Here is a 22,540-nt window from a genome sequence, read left to right on the forward strand (position 1 = left end):
TCGGTTCTGATCTATTCCGTAGCAATTATCTGTCTAAATGTAAGTATTTTTTAAGAACTCCTAATTCAGTAATCACAAATAATTGGACAGATCAAGGAAACGTCACGGAAATTCATTTGTTAAAAAGTGTGTGAGCCCTAAAACAGATTTAAAGTGGTATTCTGAGTTCAATAAAAGTTAAACATATAAAATAATGTTAATTACCATAAAATAAAAACACTCCTTTTCTTTGAAAAAGCACAAATGGAGGTTACAGTGAGGCACTTACAATGGAAGTGAATGGGGCCAATTTTTGGAGGTTTTAAAGGCAGAAATGGGAAGCTCATAATTTTATAAAAGCACTTGCATTCATTCTGTTAAAACTTGTGTTTTATTTGAGCTGTAAATTTATTTAAATCATCCTTTTTACAGTTGTTTTAGGGTTTGTGACATTACGTCGTCATGGCAATAAAATTGACAGTGCTATAATCACACTAAAATCATGTCAACACTCCTATTGTTTATGAATTGGGCCCATTCACTTCATTGTAAGTGCATCACTGAAACCCAGATTTTTGCTTTTTTAATTATTATTGTTAATTAACATTAAGCCACAAATGCAGTCGATTGAGCTTAACTTGTGTTGAACCTGGAATATTCCTTTAAGAAAATATAGTAGAGGTCATCCGGGTGTTCCAAGCTAATTTGTTCTGTACATACTATGTACTGGAGAAATAGTGCTACTATGGTAGTTTGCTACATCGAACACAGCTTTTCACAATCAAAACGAATCAATTAAATCCTAATGGATAAAATAATGTCCATTCCTACTGAACTTCCCTATGAATATCCTGTTTTACTCCGCTATTATTCATATTGCAAAGGTAAACATGTATCAATGCCAGAATTGTATGGGTGTATGTGTCTGAAGTACTTCAAATCTTTTTAATAATGAGCAGCCTATATTAGCTTTCACTTTAGACAAATGTACGGATGTCACCACACAGAGTTGAGATGACACTCATTACGATTACTTCAGACGTCAGAATTGGAAATGTGTTTGCGAGTTATGGCCGCTAGGAGGCAGTCACACTCTATCACAGATGGGCTATTGGTTGACGGTGACTTCCGGTACAGGTTTTTATGTGATTATACACCAGTATTTCTTATTGACATTTAGAAAAATGACCAAGTGATGCGAGATTTCAGTGATTAGCGTGTTAAGTAAGAGAGATGTTAAGTTTTATAATCACAAAAGAAGCTAATGCTTGAAGTCTTTTTCCCTACAGCTTTTTCCACTAATGAGCAAAACAGACATGTATGTGTGTTTTACAAGTCGAAGTCTGTTTTTGTAATTTTGAGGCCCTAGACAGTTTATCCAGTGTCTGACTGGATTTAGATCTACTTTGGATCCAACTCGCGTTTCTCACCGTTCTCATTATGTTGTGACTCTAGATTAAGCAGGACCATCCAGTTTTTGGGTCCCTGTGGCCCTCAGGGGCCCCGACCTCCTCCTCGTCTCCTGCTTGCAATGACCTTTACACATTCTCCAGAGTATGAGTCAACTCCATAGCTGGTCCAGCAAACTTCATCTATCACGTTGGGTTTCATTACAATGTAGCACTTAAACCAAACAATACTTGAAAACAAACCTCTGGCAAGCCAATCTGTTCTCTGTATCCTTCATAAAATCACAAACTGGGGTCATACAGCACCCCAGCAGCCAGAACGGCCCACATCATCTATTAACGTATGACTCACCGGGTGAGAAATGATCCACAGACTGTGAGTCAACATGTGTGCAAAATTAGCTGAATTATTATTGTTTAAGATGAGATATTGAGCAATAGAGAGTGGAGAGAAACGAGAAAAAGAGAGTTGTTGTGGAAGTTAAAAACCAGTCAGATGCAGAAAACGATAAAGACCATATCATTTTTTTATACTATAGTATAATACTGTAGTTGGCAATATGTACGAAGAACGCTAATCGCCAAAAACCAAAGAAGGAGAGAGTGAAAGTGGAGATTTACAGTAAAAAAGGACTTAAATAATGATCTGTTTCTCACCCACACCTATTATATCACTTCTGAAGACATGGATTAAACCACTGGAGTTATATGGAGTACTTTTATGCTGCCTTTATATGCTTTTTTGAGCTTCAAAGTTCTGGCCACCATTTACTTGCATTGTATTGACCTACAGAGCTGAGATATTCTTCTAAAAAAGAAAGTCATACACATCTGGGATGGCATGAGGGTGAGTAAATGATGAGAGAATTTTCATTTTTGTGTGAACTATCCCTTTAAAGACTGTGAAATGGTGTGAAAACATAGATAAACAAAAATGTGCACCTGTAAACAATATTCCTGACATTTCACAAACTTTCCACTTATATGAGGTGACATCAGCTTGAATTTTCCTCTGGGATGGAGAATATTAGCATGTCATCCAGCGATCTGTCATAAATCTACAATTTTGAAAGGTCGAGATGTTAATCCAAAACAAACAAACTAAACTCAAGCTGAGTTTGGGGTCTCTGGTCTTGTCGTTGGTCACTAGGCACGGATGTTTTTGTGTTGATCTGTTTGTGCAGTGTTGTGTGAATGTTTTTCTCTGCGCTGACTGCGAATGAGGTTTACATATTTCTGGCTCTTTTTCTCGTTGGTTCTTGCCAGAACTTGGGCCCAGTGGAGCCGAACCAATTTCATCATCATTGAGGGTCTGAGTCACACTGCTAGTCAGCAAAGAGAGCGAGAACGAGATGAATCTGGTCAAAAATACACAAAAACTACACTCCTTGCAACTTTCAGAAAACAAAACTCAACAGTTGGAAATGCTGTAGATAGATACGTAAGTAAACAGCAAAACAGAAGGGAGGACAAAGGTCTCTAAGGGTTGAGAAAACTCAACTACTTTAAAAATATCATTTGCCAAGCTACAAATTACTCCGCTAAACTACTCAGGCTCTTATTTAGATACAAGCTTCTAACAAAAATGGCTGTCCACAGTGAAGCTATTTAAGGAAGAACATCTTATAAATCTTATATTCTGCTATCAGAAGTTCTGCTGACAGAATTGAATAATATCTTCTCATAAATACAGTGAATTACAGAATCACTTTTCTTAAATCTAGTTCATTTACATGAACCATCTGAACAAACCAATTCATTCAAATAAATTGGACTCTATTATGCTACGAATCAGTGAATCACTTTTAAAACAATAGTTAATTTACATTAACTGTCTGAACGAACCGATTCCTCAAAACGAATTGGACACCCCCAACGCTACATATCAGTGAATCAGAGAATCACTTTTCTAAAATCTAGTTCATTTACATGAACCGTCCGTACAAACCGATTCATTAAAATGAATTGGACTCCCCAGTGCTACATATCAGTGAATCACTTTTCGTAAAACTAGTTATTTTTCATTAAACATCTGAAAGTATCAATTTGTTAAAATGAATTGGATTTACCAATGCTACATATCAGTGAATTGGTGAATCACTCTTTTTAATAGTTCATTTACATGAACTGTCTGAATGAAACAATTCATTAAAATGAATTGGACTCCCCAATGCTTCTTATCAGTGAATCAGTGAATCACTTTTCTAATACTAGTTCATTGTCATGAACTGTCCTAATGAACCAATTCCCAAAACTTAATTGGACTCCCCCAATACTTTTATCAGCGAATCACTTTTCTAATACTAGTTCATTGTCATGAACTGTCCTAATGAACCAATTCCCAAAACTTAATTGGACTCCCCCAATACTTTTATCAGCGAATCACTTTTCTTAAACCAATTCATTAACATGAACTGTCTGAACAGATTCACTAAAATTAATAGGAATCCCCAACGCTAAATAACAGTGAATCAGTGAATCCCTTTTTTTAAAACTAGTTCATGAACCATCCGAACAAATCAATTCATTAAAATGAATCGGACTCCCCAATGCTTCTTATCAGTGAATCAGTAAATCACTTTTCTTTAAACAGTTCATTGTCATGAACTGTCCTAATGAACCAATTCTCAAAACTGAATTGGACTCCTCCAATACGTATATCAGTGAATCAGTGAATCACTTTTCTTAAACCAATTCATTAACTGTCTCAACAGATTCTCTAAAACTAATTGGAATACCCAAAGCTAAATTACAGTGAATCAGTGAATCACTTTTCTTAAATCTAGTTCATTTGCATGATCCAATCAAACGAACCTATTCATTAAAATGAATTGGACTCCCCAATGCTACTTATCAGTGAATCAGTGAATCACTTTTCTTAAAACTAGTTATTTTTCATTAAACATCCGAAAGGATCAATTCGCTAAAATGAATTGGATTTACCAATGCTACATATCAGTGAATCAGTGAATCACTTTTTTTAATAGTTAATTTACACGAACAGTCTGAACGAACAATTCAGTGAATCACTTTTCTTAAAACTAGTTCATTGTCATGAACCAATTCTCAAAAATGGACTCCCCCAATGCTACATATTAGTGAATCGGTAAATCACTTAAAAAAAAAAAAAAAACATTTTATATGAACTGTCCTGAACGAACTGATTCATTAAAATGATTTGGACTTCCTATGCTCCTGAGAGAGAGACGACAGTTTAAGCGAGGGCGTTTGCTGCGTGTGAAGTCATTGGAAAAAATATCTACTCTGACGCTACTGAAAAATGTAATTAAGTTAGTAACTGCTGCTTTTAGCTAGTTTCTACCCAACCCCGCTGGTCTGTTATATGTTGTTGAGAAAAACAATCTGCATGGAAAAAAGACACACGTCCTATAGAGGTAGTTTCCTATAGGTTCAAATGTATAGTGAATAAACAGTCATTAGTGTAAATGTGTCATCTGTATGCCATAATCCTGAATTACTCCCACAAGAATCCATTAGTTTTTTCACTCAGAAATCGGACAACTTATAGCAATTACAGTAAAACTGGTGGCAGCAAGCCACAGACTGGGAAACAGTTCAGAATGCAATACTAGTGTACTGCATACTGGGAAGTATATACAGTATATTCAATTCTATTTAATATGAATGAATTGGCCTATGCAATACAAAAAAATAAAAACATGCATAAATGTTGCCATCACATGACCTCAGTACATTGCATGTTTTATTGAGTGTAATGAATGAATACTGTTATTTTGTAAAAAAAAAAAAAAAAGTGTCACTTTTGACCATCTCAACTACTGTTATTGAAGCATTATTGATGGAGTTCTCATGTATGTTGGACACTTGTTGGCTGCTTTTCCTTCACTATCCAGAGTGTCGTAACTTTTGACTGGTAATTTAGGCCTATATGTAAATGGAACTAAAGTGGAGATGAATTCAACATGGCTAAATTGAATGGGCATAATACAGGATGGGGAAAAAAGAGAAAGGGATGGAGGGAGAATGACGAGATGAGAAGAATTCCACGTGTACATTGAGGAGTGGTCTTCAGACAGGAAACTGTTTATCTTCAGCAGGACTTTATAAGAAGGGGAGGGGAGAAAGACACAGAGCGGAGAGATGGAGGAATAAAGGAAAAACTGGCATCATCCTGGCTTTCCATCCATCACGCCATATTTTGAAGGGGGTTGGGGGGGATGTGGTCACTGGTCAGGACTGTTCAGTATGTTGGAGGTGGTTTGTCTGTCTCCCGGGAGACAAGATTGATCCAGTTACTGTGGTCTGGTACACTAGGCACTCCAGAACTAAATGTCTTAAAGGAATAGTTCACCCAAAAATGAAAATGTTATCATGATTTACTCACCCACATAATGGAAAAGGTTAGAGAAAGTTCTGGAACTCCACGTGACCGATATGTGTGAGATTGCTCCAGGACAGAACCTCAGTGAGAGGGATTCTGAGAATGGATCTGGGCCATGGCATCTTTATGAGAGGAAACGGATTGGAACTCTGAATATTTCGGAAAACTACAAAGTACAGTCGGTGAACCGAAGGACTCGTTGTGCACTGGGAAACGTAGTTTTCACATTCCCTGTAAATGACTCTCACATGTGGATTTTATACAGACTAAATGTTTTAAAATGTCATATTAAACAGCTAATGCAGATTGCATAACTAATATGGCATGGGGTTATTACGACTAACTAGATTTTTAGATTGCCCTTGCAAAACTCTATCAAGATGCTAGAATGTTCTTGGTGGTTTCCAACGAATTGCTATGAGGTTCCTAAGGTATTCTTAGCGATCGTTAGGGTGGTTGCTAGGGTGTTCTAGGTGATTGTTAGTTGGCTACTGGATTTTTTTTCCACCCATGTTATTGCTCGACATGTAAAACCCTTACAAAAATGAAAGGAATATTCGGAGTTCAATACAAGTTAAGCTCAATTGACAGCAATTGTGCCATAAAGTTGATGAACACAAACATTTATTTAGACTCGTCCTTCATTTTCTGTAAAAAAAAAAGGGATGTGAATGTGACTGTAAATTTTAAAATACTCAAAAGAAATTAACCGTCAAAAGTATAGAAGAAACAATCTGTGTGTTAACATGATTTTAGTGTAATAACATTGCTTACTAACCTATTCTGCATAAAGTTATATCCAACTTTACAACTTCATTGTCATGACAATGTAAAAACACTGTAAAAACGATGATTTACAGATTAAATATTCCACTCAGAGGCCGAGATATTCTATGAAATAATAGTGGTGGTGCATGAACTGAAAATTAGACTGAATGTCAATGGACGTACACAGCTGAGATGCATTACGCCGGATTCACACGTTGCGTGAGCGAAGTGTGAGCAATGCATTGTGTTTGGGCTTTCACCTTGGGGTTTTAAAATTTTTTGAATTAGTCCACAGTAAGTGTGAATGGTGAGCTTTAATATTTGAGTGTGAAAAATAGCAGATGACAGCCCCAAAATGCACCAGTGTTTAAGAGGTTAAATCCTCCAAAATTTGGCCCCATATATTTTGACTGCAAGTGCTCATTTAACCTAGACCCCCCCCCACAATGACACAAATGCTGTCGATTGAGCTTAACTTGTATTGCACACGTGAATAGTTAAAAAGAACATGCATCTGTGTTATGTTCTATTTGTTGTGCTGCATCTAGTTCTTTAGTGCAAGAACACCTTTGGTCTGAATGGCACCCAATGAGATCTGTCGTCATTATAACAATGACTGTGGCTTGATGCATGCTTTATGTAGTGTTTATAACATTTCTGCGTATTGTTTTTAAGTATGATGGCATATGTGTGGATTCTTGACAATAGAGGCCTGCAATAAAGCCTTTGAACTTCCATATATCCAACTCTGACTTAGTTTTAAGGGAGAATCACATAAATACAGTGGAGCTCAAATCATCTTGATGCTAAATAGTCACGGAGGGAGTAGTTTTTACAGATTTTGGTTGCACAATAGAATTATATGTGCCCTGCTAGCTTACAAAAACATTTTTGGCCGCTTTCAAATACAGTAATGCTTACCAGTAGAGAAATATTGAGTAATCACCCAGATCATTTGAAAGGATGGGCGGTACGTAGAAGAGGGAGAGAAAAAGAGCTTCAAGCATGGCAATATACTGGAAAGTGTTTCATGAATATTGGTGTTGGCAGGTGGTTTAGACTCCCAGACCAAAGTGATGGGCCACTTCTCTGCTGAGCTGTCAGTCTTTCCTCCATTTGCTATATTAAATACAGTGTGATGTCTTTATGCGTGATGGCCCAGACGTCTCACTGAGAAATTACTCAGACTTTCAAATATTCTGATGTTCACTTGAAATAACATTTGCTTTTACATTTAGGTTTTAAAAAGACATGTTTTAAGCATGGCTGCCTGACAGAGCTGGATCGAGCTTCTTCAAGTAATGTATGGCTTTCCATCATAAGTAATTGAGTTTTATTCATGTACCATGTATGTTTTTTAAATGGTACTGTAAGGTACTTACAGTATTTAGCATATTGGCCAGTAACAATCTAAATGTGTTTACACCCTGAAACACTTTTCTCAAAAAGTGCATCCTTGCTTCACAGATCTATTTACACTGGTGTTGTCAAGCAACGAAACAAACATTCCCCCCTATCCCCCATCAGCATAGCCCATAAATTCTGCTGATCTATTTGAGCTTACTCACACACATCTGGACTGTGGGAACTGAATGCCTTTGGGGTGTCCAGGTGCTGTTGGTAGTTTATATTGAGAGAGAGAGAGAGAGAGAGAGAGAGAGAGACAGATGTGTGTTTGAATAAGACATCATGATCATGTTTGGAGGAATTACATTTGTGTTTTATGCCCTCACTTCAAACTTACATGCTTAAAAACTGAATCATCACATTTAAACCAAAACAGTGCCAAAAAAGGACAGTTTTCATATGATGCCATTGGAGAACCATTTTAAGTTATTATACAGTTCAATGTCATTGAAGAACTTTTTAAGTTTATATATGACATAATACCTAGCTTTATTGATTCAAAGAAAATAACACAACAGAGAAAAACATAACACACACACACACACCGAATCAACTTTGAAGTTTTAACCCTCATCAATATCCCTCCCCAAACACCCCTGTGGTCACATAAAATACAGGTGAAACTCGAAAAATTAGAATACCGTGCAAAAGTTCATTAATTTCAGTAATTCAACTTAAAAGGTGAAACTAATATATTATATAGACTCATTACAAGCAAAGTAAGATATTTCAAGCCTTTATTTGATATAATTTTGATGATTATGGCTTACAGCTTATGAAAACCCCAAATTCAGAATCTCAGAAAATTAGAATATTACATGAAATCAATAAAAAAAGGATTTTAAATACAGAAATGTCGGCCCTCTGAAAAGTATAATCATGCACATGTACTCAGTACTTGGTTTGGGCCCCTTTTGCATTAATTACTGCCTCAGTGCGGCGTGGCATGGATGCTATCAGCCTGTGGCACTGCTGAGGTGTTATGGAAGACCAAGATGCTTCAATAGCGGCCTTCAGCTCTTCTGCATTGTTTGGTCTCATGTCTCTCATCTTTCTCTTGGCAATGCCCCATAGATTCTCTATGGGGTTCAGGTCAGGCGAGTTTGCTGGCCAATCAAGCACAGTAATACCATGGTCATTGAACCAGGTTTTGGTACTTTTGGCAGTGTGGGCAGGTGCCAAGTCCTGCTGGAAAATGAAGTCAGCATCTCCATAAAGCTTGTCTGCTGAAGGAAGCATGAAGTGCTCTAAAATGTCCCGGTAGACGGCTGCGTTGACTCTGGACTTAATAAAGCACAGTGGACCAACACCAGCCGATGACATGGCTCCCCAAACCAACACAGACTGTGAAAACTTCACACTGGACTTCAAGCATCTTGGATTGTGTGCCTCTCCATTCTTCCTCCAGACTCTGGGACCTTGGTTTCCAAATGAGATGCAAAATTTGCTCTCATCAGAAAAGAGGACTTTGGACCACTGAGCAACAGACCAGTTCTTTTTTTCTTTAGCCCAGGTAAGACGTTTGACATTTGAAGCCCATGTCCAGGACCCGTCTGTGTGTGGTGGCTCTTGATGCAGTAACTCCAGCCTCAGTCCACTCCTTGTGAAGCTCCCCACACATTTGAATGGCCTTTTCCTGACAATCCTCTCCAGGCTACGGTCATCCCTGCTGCTTGTGCACCTTTTTCTTCCACACTTTTCCCTTCCACTTAACTTTCTATTAATGTGCTTTGATACAGCACTTTGAGAACATCCAACTTCTTTTGCAATTACCTTTTGAGGCTTTCCCTCCTTGTGGAGGGTGTCAATGATGGTTTTCTGCACAACTGTCAGGTCAGCAGTCTTCCCCATGATTGTGAATTCAACTGAACCAGACTGAGAGACCATTTAAAGGCTCAGGAACCCTTTGCAGGTGTTTAGCTGATTAGAGTGTGACACTTTGAGCCTACAATACTGAACCTTTTCACAATATTCTAATTTTCTGAGATTCTGAATTTGGGGTTTTCATAAGCCATAATCATCAAAATTATATAAAATAAAGGCTAGAAATATCTTACTTTGCTTGTAATGAGTCTATATAATATATTAGTTTCACATTTTAAGTTGAATTACTGAAATTAATGAACTTTTGCACGATATTCTAATTTTTCGAGTTTCACCTGTAAACACACACACAAACAATAAAATAAAATATATATATAATAAGCATGCATAGTTGAACTAATTGTCTCTCTCCTCATCCCTTCCAAGAGAGTCCCCCCAAACCATCAAATACCTACCCCACTTCCTGAAAAACAAGTTCTCCAGCCCCAGCCTTCCATCTATAATCTTCTCAATAGCCGCTACCCTCCCCATCTCCACACACCACTCTGGAAATGGTGGTGCTCCATCTGACTTCCAACATTTTAAAATAATTTGTCTGCCAATAATCAACCCAGTCAGAACCCAATTTGTTATATATTTGTCCCCCAAATGTATAACTTCCCCATTGCCTGGGGCAAAGTAAAATTTGAGTGCCCAGAATGTTACACAAATAATTCTGAACCTTTAACCAAAAATCTTGGATCTTAACACATCCCCAAAAACATGGGTTGTGTCTCCAACTTCTGATTGGCATCACCAGCAGGTGGGTGTGTCTTTAAAACCAAGCCTATATAATCTAGAGGGGTCCAATAAAATCTTTGTAAAATCTTAAATTGCATAAGACAAACCCTTCCATCTCTAGATGCAGACATTAAATTTTTTCAGAATCTTAGTCCACACTCCATCCTCCATTACTAAGTTCAAATCTTTCTCCCATAATCTCTTAATAGAAGTTAAAGCTCCGACCCCTGGGAGTAATACACTGATGCTTCATGACCATTCCCAAAAGCAGTAATCACATCTCCCAAAGTATCTGCCGTTTTAGGGGTGTGTGTGCTACTCCCAAAAACAGTACGGAGCATGTGGAGCAGCTGTAAATACCTATTAAACTGAGATCTGTGAATCCCAAAATGATGACCCAAATTCTCAAAAAACTCTCATACAAGTCACCAAGTGTAGCAGCCCCCCTCACAATCCACTCTGACCAACAGAAAGGGGACTTGTTATACATAATTTTGGGTTCAGCCATATGTTCGAGGAAACATTTAAATAAATGTCCAAATTGAATACTCTGGCCACTCTTGTCCAAATCATGTGCAAATGTATGATAATGGGGTGTGACTTAGCTTCTCTGGTTAGTTTGATAGAAATGCTTTGCAATGGCGAAATAGTGCCAAGGACTTCCGGTTCAATAGAAAACGAGGAAGGGGCTCTTTCAGGTGGAAGCGACCAATGAGCCAAATGCCTGAGACCGAATGCATAATAATAAAACAAAATCTCGGGTAGACCTAGCCCACCTTTGTCAATTGGCCAATGTAATTTGTTGAAATGTAATCTGGGACGTTTACCATTCCAAATGAAGGATTTCGCTATGCTATCAAATTGCTTGAAATATGAGAGGGGACATCTATAGGGAGTGACTGTAGCAGGTAGTTGATTTTTGGAATACAGTTCATTTAATGACATTAATCATCGATAAATGTAATGAAGCCCATCTGTCCACATCGCTCGAAAGTCTTTTAATTAAAGGGTCAAAATGAACTCTTAACTAAATCACACAAATTTGCTGGGAATAAAATACCCAAATACTTAATGCCCTGTTTGGGCCACTGGAAGGTGCCCGGCTGGAAGGCCGTTACTGGACAGTATGCTGTCGAATCCAAAGCTTCGGATTTAGACCAATTGACTTTGTATCCTGAGAGCTTGGAAAAGGAATTAATAATTCTGTGGAAACAAGACATAGATCTAGAAGGGTCAGAGACAAATAATAAAATATAATCTGCGTAAAGCAAAAGCTTATGCGCCATACCTCCCACCACCACCCCTAGAAAATCATCCTCCTTTCTTATCGCGGTTGCTATTGGTTCCAGGGCAAGATAGAACAATAATGGGGAAAGAGGGTAACCCTGCCGAGTGCCCCTATCCAGAGTAAAATAACCTGAAATTAATCCATTTGTTTGTACCGCTGCTACAGGGTGTCTATAAAGTAACTTAATCCATCCAATAAAAAGACTCCCAGACCCATTAATTTCCAAAATCTTAAAAAGATAATCCTATTCTACCATATCAAATGCCTTTTCGACGTCAAGTGAGATGGCAGTGACCGGAGCCTGATCATTCACTACTGACCACATGATATTGATGAAACGCCAGATGTTATCAGAAGAGCAATGGTCTCAAATAAACCCCACTTGATCATTATGCATAAGAGATAGCATAACTTTACTTAATCGATTAGCCTAATTTTTAACATCTAGCTGGATCAGGGAAATTGGACGGTAACTTTTACTCTCGCTTGGATCTTTGTCCTTTTTAAGAATCAGACTGATCCGGGCTTGTGTCATGGTTGGCAGAAGCTTTACATTCTTTAATGATTCTGAATAAACTTCTAACAAAAGTGGAGCCAATTCTGTAGCATAAGATCTAAATAATTCAGTGGCAAAACCATCTAGCCCCGGAGCCTTGCCTGTAGGTAAGGCCTTAATTACCTCATCAAGCTCCTCCAAGGTTATCTCAGAATCAAGAGAGTTTTGCTCAGTCGTCAATTTAGGAAGTTCTAATGGTTCCACAAAGTTTCTAATATCTTCATCAGTAGACGAAGACATGGATGTATAAAGATCAATAAATAATTATTAAAAGACATTATTAATATCAATGGCTGAGTTAAACATTTCACCACCAGCAGATATCACTGAGGGAATGGTAGAAAAAGACACTCTCTATTTTATATATATATATATATATATAGCCAGAAGTTTTCCTGCTTTGTACCCTGACTCAAAATATGACTGTCTTGACCTGAATAGCCAAAACTCCACTTTCTACGACAAAATAGTATTATATCTGTATTTCAATCGTGTCAATTCTCTGAGGCCATCAGATGACTTTCTGTGTTTTTAATATAGTTCTCGTGCTTTAGATTTTTTGATGAATGAGGCATATTGTATGATCCAACCCCTAAGAACCACCTTAAGTGCCTCCCATGCCAAGCCCACAGAGGATACTGAGGACCATTTGTTTTCAATATAGATATTGATTTCAGCCTTAAATTTGTTGGAAATAAGGATTTTGCAAAAGGGATACATTAAAACGCCAACTATATGATCTCTTTTTCTCCATATGTTGCAACACCTCTAAACTCACAGGGCGTGATCTGAATCTAAAATTTTCCAATTGAGCAATCAACAACATATGAAATGAGGGACTTAGATATATATATATATAAAAATATATATTCTAGAATAAATCTTTTGGACTGATGAAAATGTTTTATAATCCCTACCAGATGGGTTCAAATGTCTCCAAATATCTGTAAGACCAAGATTTTTACACATCCAGTGAAGAGTCGCTGTTGCTCTAGATGACTTACACACTTTTGCATCACTATGATCAAGGACTGAGTCCATCAATAGATTAAAATCTCCTTCCAAATATTATATCATGAGGGGTGCCAGTGGCTTGCAACATCCCTTCAAGATCTATAAAAAAAGCCCTGATCATCAGCGTTAGGTTTGTAAATATTAGCAAAATCAGATTTTTCCCCTGAATTTCTCCTAAAACAACAATGACCCTTCCTAATTTATCTTTACACTGTTTAAGACATTTGAATTGTAGATATTAATTTATCAGTATAATAACTCCTCTGTTCTTACTCGAGCCAGCACTAAAGAAAACATATATTTGTCCACCCCATATATTTTTCAGCTTCCTGCGGGTAAAGATGGGTTTCTTGAAGAATCATTATATCATATTTCTCATGCTTAAGAAAATAAATAACCTTCCTTCTTTTTATGGGGTGCCCCAACCCATTCACATTCCATGTGGAGAGAGATAACCTGTCTATTGTGATTCGCTTCAGAAGACTTTCATTGATCGATTTGAGTTGTGTGGATGTGAGTTTCCCCAGTCTCACTAGCTGCTGCCTATCTGTCATAAAGCTTGTGATCCATCGACAGATTGGGGTGGGCATGAAGAGTTTGGTCAGTTTGGTTGAGAGAAGATCAGTCATGATGGTATTGAAGGCTGAATTGTAGTCCATGAATAGGATCCTTGCATAGGTCTCAGGTCTCTTGAGGTGTTGCTTGGTATAATGCAGTCCCATAATGACAGCATCATCCACAGACCTGTTTGCTCAGTAAGCAAACTAAAGGGGGTACAGCAGGGGTCCAGTGATGTCCTTCAGGTAGGCCAAAACCAGTCTTTCAAATGACTTCATGACTACAGACGTGAGAGCGACAGGTCTGCAGCTAGTAAGTCCTGTGATTTTTGGGATTTTTGGGGAACGGAATGATGGTGGAGCATTTGAAGCAGCAGGGAACTTCACACTGCTCCATAATGAAGATCTTTGTGAAGATGGCGGCCAGCTGATTAGCGCAGACATTCAGACAGGCATGTGAAACACCATCTGGGCCTGAATCTTTCCTAGTCTTTTGTTTCCGAAAGACCCGACACACCTCCTCCTCACACCTCCTGGGCTTGTTTATAGCTAAAAGTCTTTATGCACCAAATCTTTTTTTCTGGTTATTATTGGGATTTTGGTTGATCAATAATCAACAAAAATTTATCTGGGATGTTATTCATTTTGGACTCCTGTAGCCTCTATGTCTGTGCCCATCAAAGTAAGAACATACTTTTTTAATATTCTATAAATCGATTTTAAAAACTATTGGCTGATAAATCGGTTATTGCACCTTAGTTATTGGTATCAATATAACATTCGACCTCTAATCATAATAACAATAACAACTCCACAATTTATTTATTGCTTGTTTTAAGTACTTCTTCAGTAGATGTATTTTAAGACATAGTATGAGTAAGAGTGTGGGAGAGAATATGTATTTACACTCTTACATTACTTTTCAAAACCATATATCAGTTTTTCTCTTTCTGTTTCCTCCCGTTCTCTACATCCAAGGCAAATGTTTCCCCCTCAATCTCTTCATCTTTAGCTAGTGTGTGTGTATGTTTGTGTGTCTGATTTTTGGATGGAAATACAGTGCAGGAAGCAGATCCCATGATGACATCACCACCCCTCTGTTCCAGCTCACATCTGGAAACACTTGAGTATCAGAATGCGAGAGAGAGGGAACAGCAAGAACGTGAGGGAAGAGTATAAATGCTTTTGGCATATCTGCATCACCAGCAAGGAGAGCAAGAGAAATGGAAAGTGGGAAGAGAAAGAGAAATGGAGGGCGCAGGGGCATTTGGACAGAACCAGGATGTGAATTATGAGGACGTTTTGGGAGGTTTAACCCTAATATTTAAAGGTGCACTCAATCATTTTTCCTCATTAATAAAAAGCTCCTTGTGAAATGAATTACAATATTGAAAAATATGTGTGAAATCATGACCACTCACAAGAGATGAAGACCCCAGGCACATCAGTAACCTAATAAAAACAAGTAGTTTTAATCTACATGGAGGGTTCCCTAGTGAAGGCTGCCATGTAAGAATCACATGACTAGCTGAATAAAACTTGCTTAATCTTAGTGACCACCCTATTATAGAACAATTTCACTCATGGATTAAATTAATCATGGCTGACTGTGAATTTGTACATTGGCATCTGTGCTGAAAACTATTGCGTTTGAATGATGGTGCATCCAGGCCACTAGGTGTCAGTGTAAGTCCAAGATGGCATGAAAATAAGTTTAATTTTGTTTGCCAAATTTGACTTTCATGAACATGTAAATATATTTGATTCACGATTCATCTTCGTACGCCAGCCAGACTGACCCAAAATCTTATGTGTCTTTAATGACTAAAGTTTGTATACTATATAGCCTACAATTAAATATATACTGTATAGTGATGTTATAGGGCTTTTTATACAATATGTTACAATCGTCACACATTTAACACGGCCGTGGTATTATACATTTAAATGTTTAATCACTGCTCTCTCCCTTCATCACTGGTTTACTTTGTGATTTTGACTCTGTATATCAAGCAAGAAATACCAACAACATGTAAGCTCGTCATTTGATTTATAAAACATCCTTATGCACATAAATCCAGATGCAGGTCAGTCATATTACTTGAAACACAGGGGGGCCTGTTTTGCCTTTTTTGTTTTTGTTTTTAGATTTACTCTTAAGAAACCCCAAAGTTCATTTAATGTTATTTCGAATGCTCTATTCCACTGTGAGTAATAGGGTTCATATGGGGGACCAGAAGTGTGGATGGCTGCAGTGCCTCTCTTGGCCACTAGGAGGAAGATCATGCTCAAAAGACATGCTGGGGTCATGTGACCACTCAAGCTCTGGAAATGAAATCAGCGTCTGGCACTCTGTCTTTTTTTAAACTGTCTTTTTTTTGTTTTTTTACAATACATGTATGAAAAGAGTACAATTATCACTTAATAATTATTACTAAATGCATGTTTGGGTACTTTTTGTAACCATACGCAGTGTTTCTCAGGACTAACAGACATCATCCTCTCCCTTACACGATTGTACATTTGTAATATATCAACACTCTTGCATCATCTTTCATATTTTACACTGCATGGGTGCAAGAGAGATATGGAAAAAACAATGAATGAAATTAGGGAGGAAATTACACTTACAAGCAACATAGCTGTCTACATTGCAAGTGTGCAACATTGCTATGTAGACAGCTGCTCTTATAATTGTGGGAGCGCTGTCTTTCTCAGTGTCTATTCACCTTTGTACATCCTCATGTTTCTGGGAAAACAAACTCATTCATGGATTTAACCCCCCCCCCCCTCTAAAAGGCAACACACAGAAACGTGCACATATACCCACTTCATCTGTTGTCTGGGGAGAGATGGTGAAATGATTTGCTTGACCCACGGGATGAGGTGGAAAGAATGTACCACAGCTGGTCAACACGTTAGGAGGAGAGAAAAAAGAAAAGCAAGAGAAGGAGAGGGAGGGAAAGAAACAGAAACGATGGATAGAAGGGGACCGCTTATTTGTATAATTTTTTCCACATTCCTGTTCTTCTACAATCCAACCGCCAGTCCACATCTCACCCACTCGTTCTGTCTGACTTTTCGTCTCTTTCTCACTCCAGGGGGCCTCCGTCATGTGGACTCTAATGGGGCAGAGCCAATGCACATGCCCAGCCAAGGCCCCAAATCTTCAGAAGGGCTCCAAGCAGGGATTCCCCCATCTTTCCTCCTGTGTTCCACATACAGGTTTCTGCCTGTGAGTTCTGGCTGGTGATGGGTTCTAGAATATTCACAAATACTAGCTCACAAATTCTTATGGTTCCCTATCGGAGTGATGTATGTGAGTTCTAAAGATTGCACACTTGTTGTTTGTTCTAGAACTTAAAAATGACAGTGTTTGAGTTCTAGAACATTCCTATAGCCACCAGCTGCATTAAGTACTGCAGTGCATCTCCTCCTCATGGACTGCACCAGATTTACCAGTTCTTGCTGTAAGTTGTTACCCCACTCTTCCACCAAGTCACTTGCAATTCTCTGACATTTCTGGGGGGAATGGCCCTAGCCCTCACCCTCCAATACAACAGGTTCCAGATGTGCTCAACGGGATTGAGATCCGGGCTCTTCTCTGGCCATGGCAGGACACTGACATTCCTGTCTTGCAGGAAATCACGCACAGAACGGGCAGTATGGCTGGTTGCATTGGCATACTGGAGGGTCATATCAGGATGAGCCTGCAGGAAGGGTACCACATGAGGGAGAAGGATATCTTCCCTGTAACGCACAGCATCCTGACTGCCTGCAATGACAAGCTCAGTCCGATGATGCCGTGACTCACCGCCCCAGACCATGACAGACCCTCCACCTCCAAATCGATCCAGCTCCAGAGTACAGGCCTGTGTGTAACACTCATTACTTCAACGATGAACGCGAGTCCGACCATCACCCCTGGTGAGACAAAATTGCCACTCGTTAGTGAAGAGCACTTTTTGCCAGTCCTGTCTGGTCCGGCGAAGGTGGGTTTGTGCACACAGGTGACATTGTTGTAATTTATCAGACAGTAATTTATCTAGCGATTTCCCACTTTGTGCAGTTAGTTCTAGAACATAAAGATGGCTGCATTTGAGTTCTAGAACATTCACACAGCTTTAATGTCAGTTTTGAAGCTTTCACAAAGATGTATGTGGATATGCTTCTTGCTTTCAATGCTAGAACTTAAAGATGGCTTTATGTGAATTCTAGAATATTTAGATGGTTCCTTATTGGATTTAAAGGAGGGGGTTCTAGTAGGTTCTTGTGGGTTCAGAGTGTATGTAGGTTCAAAAGCTTGCAAACCTCTTGCTGTCAGTCCTAGAACTTAAAGAGGGCTTTGTATGAGTTCTAGAATATTAACATGGTTCCTTGTTGGTTCTAAAACATTTACAGGACTTTATGTGAATTCTAGAGCTTGCGTACATCTCGCTGTTAGTTTTATAACTTAAAGATGGCCGTTTCTATGAGATCTACGTAGAATATTAAAATATTCCCTATGAGTTCAAAAACTTTTAGAGGGATTTATGTGGGTTCTCAAGCTTGCATACTTCTTGCTGTTAGTTCTAGAACTTAAAAATGTCTGTGTTTGAGTTCTTAAATATTCACATAGTTTTCATGTCGACTCTAAAGCTTTAAAAAAGGTATCTGGGTTCTTGAGCTTGCACATAATTTCCTATCATTCTAAAATTTTCAGATGGATGGATGTGGGTTTTAGAGCTTGGACACTTCTCACTAGGGATAAGCGGATCGATTGTATCAAAAAATATCGATCCTTAAACAAAAATATTTATTCTCATATTTTTTTTAAACTAGGGATATAATTTTTTGGTTACCATGAATATGAACAAGAATCATAAGCTTCAAAGTGAAATAAAAAGGATTAGGCTAAATTAGCAAATATTTGTGCAGAATGGGAACTATATCTTAACACGCACACTGAAAGACACGAGCAGACAAGCACTTGCACTGTCACAAGACTTGTTCAAACAAGAGGGATCCGTGACTTGTAGAGGTAATGATAGAAATCATAGAAACAGCTTCTGAAGTAAATTCACTCTAAAATAACAACATATCTACAGGTAACATTTCTTATAATGAGTTTGTGTGTAATTGTTGTTAATAAGTACTTAAAACAAATTGTACATTGTAGTAACTTTGTTTAGTGTGTGTGTGTGTGTGTGTGTGTGTGTGTGTGTCTGTATGTGTGTTTTTTTTTTAGCTGAAACCATGCCTTTACTACAGTAATATTGTAGTAATAACCATGGTTAATTGTGCTGAAACTATGGTTTAACTAAATACCATGTTTTTGTTGTTATTGTTGTTTTTTCCTCCTTCCCAATGCAAAGTCCTCGTGGTGGCATAGTGACTCACCTCAATCCAGGTGGCGGAGGACGATTCTCAGTTGCCTCCATGTCTGAGACCGTCAATCCACACATTTTATCACGTGGCTTGTTTGGCACGTTACCGCGGATACATACTTCACGCCATCCACCACGGCATTCACGCGCCACTCGCCCCACCGAGAGCAAACCACATTATAGCGACCACGAGGTGACTTTACCCCCATGTGACTAATTGCTTAGGAGACCTGGAACATTCTAGGATTCGAACTCACGAATTCAAGGTGTGGTAGTCAACGTCTTTACTCGCTGAGCTACCCAGACCCCAAGTACCATGGTAAAACTACAGTTACTGTAGTGAAACCATGGTTTATTTTTGTAAGGGTAAAGAAAATAGAAGTCTAAACATTTTCTTATTATTACAACAAATAATAATTTAAATGACCCATTTTTGCCCAAGAAATTGCTAAAAAATCAATTGTATAGATGTATCGTGTTGGTATCGATATCGACAATATTGGTTTTGAATTTATTGGAATCAGATCAAAAAAAGAAAAAAAGTGGTATCACCTATCCGTACTACTCAATGTTAGTTCTAGAAATGACGAATTAAATTCAGTTAGGAAACTCTGCAGCACAGGCTGATAGGTCACCCTGGCACACCTTGCTACGTTAACAAATCAGAGCCCCTTATTCATCATCAAATTACATATAACCAGCACGGCTGCAGCAGCATCGTAACATGGAGCGTTTCTCCCTCCACCTCCCTAGCACCACCTGTCTAGATCTGCTCTACGGGGAGGGGATTTTATGTTTGTTAGGTAGAAGCAGCACACTTCTCTGTCAGCAGCATATTTGCTCATGTCAATTAGCAGCAGCAGCATGTTTAGAGCAGATCTAGACTGCCAAGTCTAGGCCCATACCATGTCATATATATATATATATATATATATATATATATATATATATATATATATATATATATATATATATATATATATATATATATATATATATATATATATATATATATATATATATATGGAGTGGTGGCTAAAGCACTGAACTGGTAAGCAGAAGGTTGTAGGTTCAATCCCCACAGCCACCAACATTGTGTCTTTGAGCAAGGCACTTAACTCCAGGTCCAAGTTCAAAAATATTCAAATGATTTTCAATGGGTTCTAGAGCTTGCACACATCTTACTGTTAGTTCTAGAGCTGAAAGATGGCTGTGTTTAAATTGTAGAACATTCACACCTTTGATGATTCAATAAGATGTATGTGGGTTCTAGAGCTTACAGGCTTTGTGCTGTCAGCCCTAGAATAATAAATGGATTTTGTATAAGTTCTAGAATATTCTCATGGTTTTCTGTCTGGTTCCTTAAACTTTTGTGGTATTTATGTAGGTTCTAGAACTTCCATATGCCTTGCTATTAGATCTAGAGCTGAAAGATGGCTGTGTTTGAGTTCTAGAATATTCACATGGTTCCCCATCAGTTCTAAAATCTTCAGAGGGATGCATGTTAGTTCTAGAACTCACATAGTTCTTCCTTTCAGTTCTAGAACTTTCTTAATGTGTATATAGGTTCTAGAACATTCATATGGTTTTCATATAGTTCATTATAGTTTTAAAAGTTTAGAGGGATGGATCATTTGGGTTAAAGTGCTTGCACATTTTTTAAAAGTGGTGTTGTTGAACTTACAGATGGCTGGTGTCTGAGTTCTAGAATATTCACATGGCTTTGGTTGGTTTTAACATTTTTAGAGGGATAATGTGGGATCTAGAGCCTGCACACTTCTTACTGTCAATTCAACAACTTACAGATGGTTGACTGTTGGTTCTTTAAAAGTTTGCTAGTTTGATGGGAGGCTGGGAGCTTGCTCTAGTTTCTAGAACCTACACACGGTAACTTCTTGAATACTCACATGCTTTGCTGCTCATTCAAGAACTTTTATGCATTTTTGTGTGATGCATTTATAGTAGTGAGTATTTATAAGTGAGGGTTACATTTTGTTCTGCTGGTGTGTAATGATGTAAAGTTTGGAAACGTCCTGCAGGAGTCTCATAAACATGGACTGAGGAGTTCGTAAGTCTCTTAAATGTAAAAAATAGACAATTTCTAGCCAAGCACAGATATCAGTGTATTAGATGCTTGTCAATGCTTCGTACAGTCATTTCCAGAACAGACTAGCCAATCACAGAGTCCTAAAACACCTCCATCGTGAATTCTTCCAACCTCTGGAATTGTGTCCCTCTTCCTTTTCGTGTCCCAGGGCATGATCCCTCTGTCTGGGATGACTCAACAGGAAAAAATCCCTCCAGAGAGTTCCACATCAGCAGCCCCCCTCTACAACATTCATGGGTGATTTCTAAGAGGTCATTGTGTGTGTGTGTGTGTTTGTTAGTGTTTACAGAAGAAGCATTCTGGAAAAGGAATTACCTCTCCACAACTGTCATTCATCACCACAACAACTAAACACACACACACACACACACACACACACACACACACACACACACACACACACACACACACACCGTCCAGTTCAGAGAGAGGAACACACAGTAGACACACTAACCCAAAGAACGGAGAGATCTTTATTCGTTTGTAACACGTCAACCAGCTAAACGAACCAATTTAGTAGAACTGAACTGTGAAATAATGTTTGGCAGTAAATCAGCACGTATCCAGACACAGACACATCTATTCGAATTGCACTTTTTTCTTGGTAAAGCTTAGGTACATTTATGTTTCACACATGCACCTTGTGATTTAAATCCTGTCTGAATCAAAGTAATTTTTTCTCACACAACCTGCAAATGATCTGCTGTTTTTCAGCTAACTCGGGGGTCAATTGAAAAAGATTCAGATAGTTCCCATTCAGACAGGGATGTCTGTGATTGCTGTATATTTTTTTTCTCCTCAACACTTCTCATTTATTTAGAACTGTAACTCTAAAGCTAAATTTCGCCATGATGTCAAGACGTTTGGTGATGGGACGAGAACCAGTGACATTTGATATTATCGATGTAGCCGCCATATTTGTTTTAAGTCTTTATTAATTATTTGATTTGATTTGAAAGTAAATAACTAGTTAAATTTCATTCCGTTCATCACACAATGTGATGGTATCACTTCAGAAGACTTGGAATATAGTGCATAATTCTTTAACTGTTGTTTTATGGTGGGTTTTCACTATTCGCTTTCGTAATATCGCAAATTAACCCTGTGATAACTTCTTAAAAA

This window comes from Xyrauchen texanus, chromosome 34 (assembly GCF_025860055.1).
Source record: "Xyrauchen texanus isolate HMW12.3.18 chromosome 34, RBS_HiC_50CHRs, whole genome shotgun sequence".
In the NCBI taxonomy this organism is placed as follows: Eukaryota; Metazoa; Chordata; class Actinopteri; order Cypriniformes; family Catostomidae; genus Xyrauchen; species Xyrauchen texanus.